Raw genomic sequence first — 5,864 nt, 5'->3', positions numbered from 1 at the left:
AATACTGTACAGCTGATGCTCCTTTCGGAAGTGCTTAGCTGGGGACAGAGAGGACTTGGCAATGGGTTTGGAGATCATGACTCTCCTCAAACACTCCAATGTTTCTGTCTGCTTCAGGGGGCAGAAATAGGCGAATGAGACAAAGTTTAGGAAAGCAATTCTGACCCTAAATAAGAAAGAACTTTGATAACCTGGATTTCTTTTCTTTAAGCCCTTTGCCATATACATTGCCTATGTTATGTCATTTAATGTTCCAACAAACTTCATGAGATACATATTATTGTATTTTTCTGCTAAATGAAAACAAAACAAAACTCTAGCTCAGAAACTGTAGTTTACATGTCCAAGATAGCACAAATGATTATTGCGACTAGGACGCCGATATGTCTGTCTAATGCAAAGTCCATGGTTTATTGCACTGCATCAGCTACTTCCCTGAGGACTATTTTCTGTTCTGTGAAATACTAAACAGCTGTTGTTGTGTATTTCTCTAAGGCCTATAGAAAATATCCAAACCATTTTAGATGTTGTTGTTATTGTGTGTCATCTAGTCGATTAGACTCATAGTGACCCTCTAAGACAGAGTAGAAGTGCCCCATAGGGTGTCCTAGGCTGGAATCTTTACAGGAAGAGGGCTTTTCTCCTGCAGAGTAGCCGACCTTTCAGTTAGTAGCTGAGCACTTAACCGTTACACCACCAGGGCTCCCTGCATTGAAGATGCATTCATAACATAAACCCGTCTCCACCTAATTATTGTTGTTTTAATAGTCTCCAAAGGTATCATATTTTGATAACAATTCTTAGGATTTGGAAAGAAGAAAGATCATCCTTAAATTTCTCCATTATAGGTAGGAATAATATCTTTTGGAAAAAGATGAATTAAGAAACTAGTTGAAGACATTTTTGCTTCCGTGGCAGATAGCACATCTTTTTTACTTAAGATTATATGACAATTTTACAAAAAACGTCAGTCAGGAGAACAATTATTCAATCCCATCTGCTGAATATAATGAATTTCTGTGAGTTTCTAATATGTTCTTTCTTTAAAGAGACATTAATACTTGTCGTTTTCATGTATTCTAGGTTACAATATCTGATGCTCATTTCTTTTCTCTCTTCAATTCATGGCCTGGCAACCTAATCGTAGATAATGTTGTAACTGCCTTTAATAGCATCTAAAATATTCTACAACAACATTTGTTCAAACTATTAAGAAAACCAACAACTCCATATTCAAAGCAACAATATATTCTTCCAGTATGTTATGAGTTTGCATAAATTAGTTGTAATAATAAAGCAATAATATTACTGGCAGATAAGATTTTTTGAGAGAATTATCCTATCATACATATAAAAACCCCAAAACCAAACCTGTTGCCATTGAGTTTATTCCAATTCATAGCGACATATACATTTACAAATTTATACAGAAATTGAAAAGTTAAAATCCTGATTTAGAAGTTTAGAAACTATACAATTTAGAGATTATAGAAGTTTAGAAATTATAGTTATGTTTAAAATATGTTGACTAAAATTAAAGAACTGAGCCAGTTTTGCTCCCATATCAAAATTTAATATTGTTGTTCAAAGCAAACAGAATTGGTCAGGTCTTTGCAAAAGGATAGCTTGCTTGTTTTAAAACACTTGAAGTTGCTATATATCATCCTCAACTCTAAAATCTACTGAGTTCAGGGTGTTAGGCTAACAATTCATTTAAATTTGAAAAGATCTACCTACATATCCTCTACTGTGATTCCAATTAAAATAATACACTATCACCATCCAAACATATTGAATAAATCATCTGGCAATCTGCATAGCTTTAATCATAATGTCTTGGGAAAAATAAAAGAATAACACTAGAGATGAACTGACCTAATGCATATATTACATAAAGTGTATATAAATTGCTCTGAATATTTAACTCTTTTGGAAAATCAAAACCATGCTGTGAATAGAAATTATTTGCTAGTTTTAACTCATTTGAGCATTTGTCTCTTTTTTGTCAAGGTGTATATCAAGTTGGCAGGGCACTTCTAGGTACAAGTGTATTGTTTATGCCACATGAATTCCAGATTCCCTGTATGTCAGAAAAACTAGAGCACCCTATCTTGTACATTTGAATACAAAATATTACTACATGGAAATTTCAAATCTAGCAAATTCTCTTATATAAATAAAAACGGATATATCGCTTTAAACTATTGAAGATCAAGTAGGCTATAGAGAATCCCAAGAGTTAAATCATAAAGTTGATCATTTTAATATTAGTAACATATTTTTACATTTGCTTTTGTCAACCCAGAATATTCATAGTGATTATAAAGAATCTTCGGTCATTGGTAGGTAAATATGCTTCCAAAATTACAAAAATCATTACAATATCTTATATTTAAGGGCAGTGCATGCTATATTTAAACCTGGTTCCATAATAAATATTAAGACAATTTCAGTTATATAGCTTGCTGAGGTATATTCATAGATCAGTGTTTATCACACAGAGACATTGCTGATCTTCCTCTGCCATTCTCTCTTGCCTCGTTTCCACCAATCCCTGAAACATAGCCTTCACTCCATTAAAACTAATTCTGTGATGGTTTTGATAGTCATATGCTGTTTCATGACTCTGTGCCTTTGCTTATATTGTTTCCTATTCCTGGAATTCACTTTTCCTAGCACCTTCCATTTCTCAAGCTGAAAAAAACTGAAGAAAATCTTCAAACCTCAAGTTGCAATAGTGAAGGATTCTACAGGGAAAATATTAAACGATGCATGAAGCATCAAAAGAAGATGGAAGGAATACACAGAGTCACTATACCAAAAAGAATTGATTGATATTCATCCATTTCAGGAGGTAGCATATGATCAGGAACCAATGGTGCTGAAGGAAGAAGTCCAAGCTGCACTGAAGGCACTGATGAAAGACAAGGCTCCAGGAACTGACAGAATACCAATTGAGATGTTTCAACAAACAGATGCAGCACTGGAAGTGCTCAATCATCTATGCCAAGAAATCTGGAAGACAGCTACCAGGCCAACCGACTGGAAGATATCCATATTTATGCCTATTTCCAAGAAAGGTGATCCAACTGAATACAGAAGTTATTGAACAATATCATTAATATCACACGCAAGTAAAATTTTGCTGAAGACCATTCAAAAGCGGCTACAGTAGCATATCGACAGAGAAGTGCCAGAAATTAAGCTGGATTCAGAAGAGGACATGGAACCACGGTTATCACTGCTGATGTCACGATGGATCCTGGCTAAAACCAGAGAATACCAGAAAGATGTTTACCTGTGTTTTATTGACTACGCAAAGGCATTCGACTGTGTGGATCATAACAGTTTTACGAATAATATTGTGAAGAATGAGAATTCCAGAACACTTAATTGCACTCCTAAGGAACTTGTACACAGTTCAAGAGGCAGTATTCGAACACAACAAGGGGTTTAAATAACAATGCGTGGTTTAAAGTCAGGAAAGGTGTACGTCAGGGCTGTACCTTTTCACCATACTTATTCAGTCTGTATGCTGAGCAAATAATCTGAGAAGCTGGACTATATGAAGAACAGGGTATCAGGATTGCAGAAGACTCATCAACCTGAGTTATGCAGATGACACAACCTTGCTTGCTGAAAGTGAAGAGGACTTGAAGCACTTACTGAAGATGATCAAACCTTATAGCCTTCAGTGTGGAATACACCTCAACATAAAGAAAACAAAAATCCTCACAACTGGACCTATAAGCAACATCATGATAAACAGAGAAAAGATTGAAGTTGTCAAGGATTTCATTTTACTTGGATCCACAATCAATATCCATGGAAGCAGCAGTCAAGAAATCAAAAGATGCATTGCACTGGGCAAATCTAATGTGAAAAAAGACTCTAAAATGTTAAAAAGCAAAGATATCACCTTGAAGACTAAGATGAACCTACTCAAGCCATGGTGTCTGCAGTTGCTTCATATGCATGCAAAAGCTCGATGACGAATAAGGAAGATCGAAGAAGAATTGATGCATTTGAATTGTGGTGTTGGTGAAGAATATTTAATATACAATGGACTGCCAAAAGGAGGAACCGATCTGTCTTGGAAGAAGTACAACCAGAATGCTCCTTAGAAGCAAGGATGGCGAGACTTTGTCTCACATACTTTGGACATGTTATAAGGAGGGATCAGTCCCTGGAGAAGAACATCATGCTTGGTAAAGTAGAGGGTCAGCGAAAAAGAGGAAGACCCTCATGGAGATGGGCTGACACAGTGGCTGCAGTAATGGGCTCAAGCATAACAACAATCATGAGGATGGTACAGGGCCAGGCAGTGTTTCATTCTGTTGTAAATAGGGTCACTATGAGTCAGAGTCAACTCAATGGCACAACTAGCAACAACAAGTACCCCCCTAATACATATTCATGCATCAAAACTCAATGAGCCAGGATGGAGTCCTTGATCCTTGGTTCGACTTATTTTATTCTACTCCTTACTCCTTTTACACTGTCAGTCATGGTGCTTATTCCACCAACCTACAAACATTGGTCTATTTTCATTTTAAGGCACCAAGGCAGGAGAGCCTAGCTTGTGTTCAGGGAATAGAGAAGTGAAATTCTAATGTGTTTTGAGATACTTACAAGGAAGTCTCAGGAGATAATGGTAGAAAATAAGTAGTTTGTGGTCATGATATAAAGTGCCTTTAGTATCCAATCAGGAAGTCTATAATAAGTTTTGAAAACAATAGGGAGCCATTTAAAACTTTATTTTTTTGAGATATGCATCATTAAAGCTTACTATAAGAAAGTAATTTAAAGGTCCTTTCTATCATCATAAAAAAATAATTTTGGGCAAAATGGCGCTCTAGGCAGAAGCATCACGCTGTCCCTCCACAGCAAAGATCCGAAAAACTAAGCCAAACAGAGAATACAACAATCCTGAAACCCTAAAACATCAAATGAAGAGATAAAGAACTCAGCCAAGCACCAAATGGAGTGAGAAAACTGGCAGAGAATGGAGAGCAAGGAGAGATTCATGCAGAGTTCCCCTACCAGGTAACGCAGCGCGGATCTGCCATCTCGGACTCCTATTGGAGACCAGCAAATGGGGTACGAGAAAGCAACCTCATGGAGCTTCCAGCGGGAGACAAAACAACCGGTAATTGGTGATATATGCTTTCCCACCCCCCACCCTTCTTCACCCCGACTCGGCCTCCTATGCTTCCCGCGGGCACAGTCTCTTGACCAGGAAACAGCGGCTGCTTGGATTCCACAAACCAGAACGAGTGGCTGTCTGATTGCCATTTGTTGGCTGCTGGTGTTGCTTTTTTTCCGCTTCTTTTTATTTCTTCCTTGCCTCTCCCCAAATCCCCCTCCTTTCGCTTGAGTACCTCGCTCCATGCGCCATCTTTGCTTCTTCCTGAGGGGCTGCAGAGCTCCGGTAACTTGTAATATACTCTTCCCCACTCTCTACCATTCTTCACCCACACTTGGCCCACTCTGCTTCCCACAGACACAGTCTCTTGTCCAGAAACACCAGCCCGCACTACCTGGCTCTCTGAGTGCCATTTGTTGGCTACTAGTGTTGCTTTTTTTTTTTCTGCTTCTTTTGATTTCTTACTTGCCTCTCACCACCTCCCACTCCCTTCGCTCAAGTACCTGGCTCCGTGCACCATCTTTGCTTCTTCCTGAGGGGCTGCGGAGCTCCGTTCCAGTGTGGAGCTGCTTCCCGGTTTGGGCTGCCGTGCTGGTGGGATCCCGGGGCTTTTGTTCGTTTGTTTGTTTTGAATTGTTTGTTTGTTTTGTTTTCCTATTCTTGAGTTGGGAGCCCTTTCTGGCCAGTCTGAGATGTGTGGCAAGGAGAGGCCCCTTTG

This window comes from Trichechus manatus, unplaced genomic scaffold (assembly GCF_000243295.1).
Source record: "Trichechus manatus latirostris isolate Lorelei unplaced genomic scaffold, TriManLat1.0 scaffold00007, whole genome shotgun sequence".
Taxonomy (NCBI): domain Eukaryota; kingdom Metazoa; phylum Chordata; class Mammalia; order Sirenia; family Trichechidae; genus Trichechus; species Trichechus manatus.
This window is presented reverse-complemented; position numbering follows the sequence as displayed.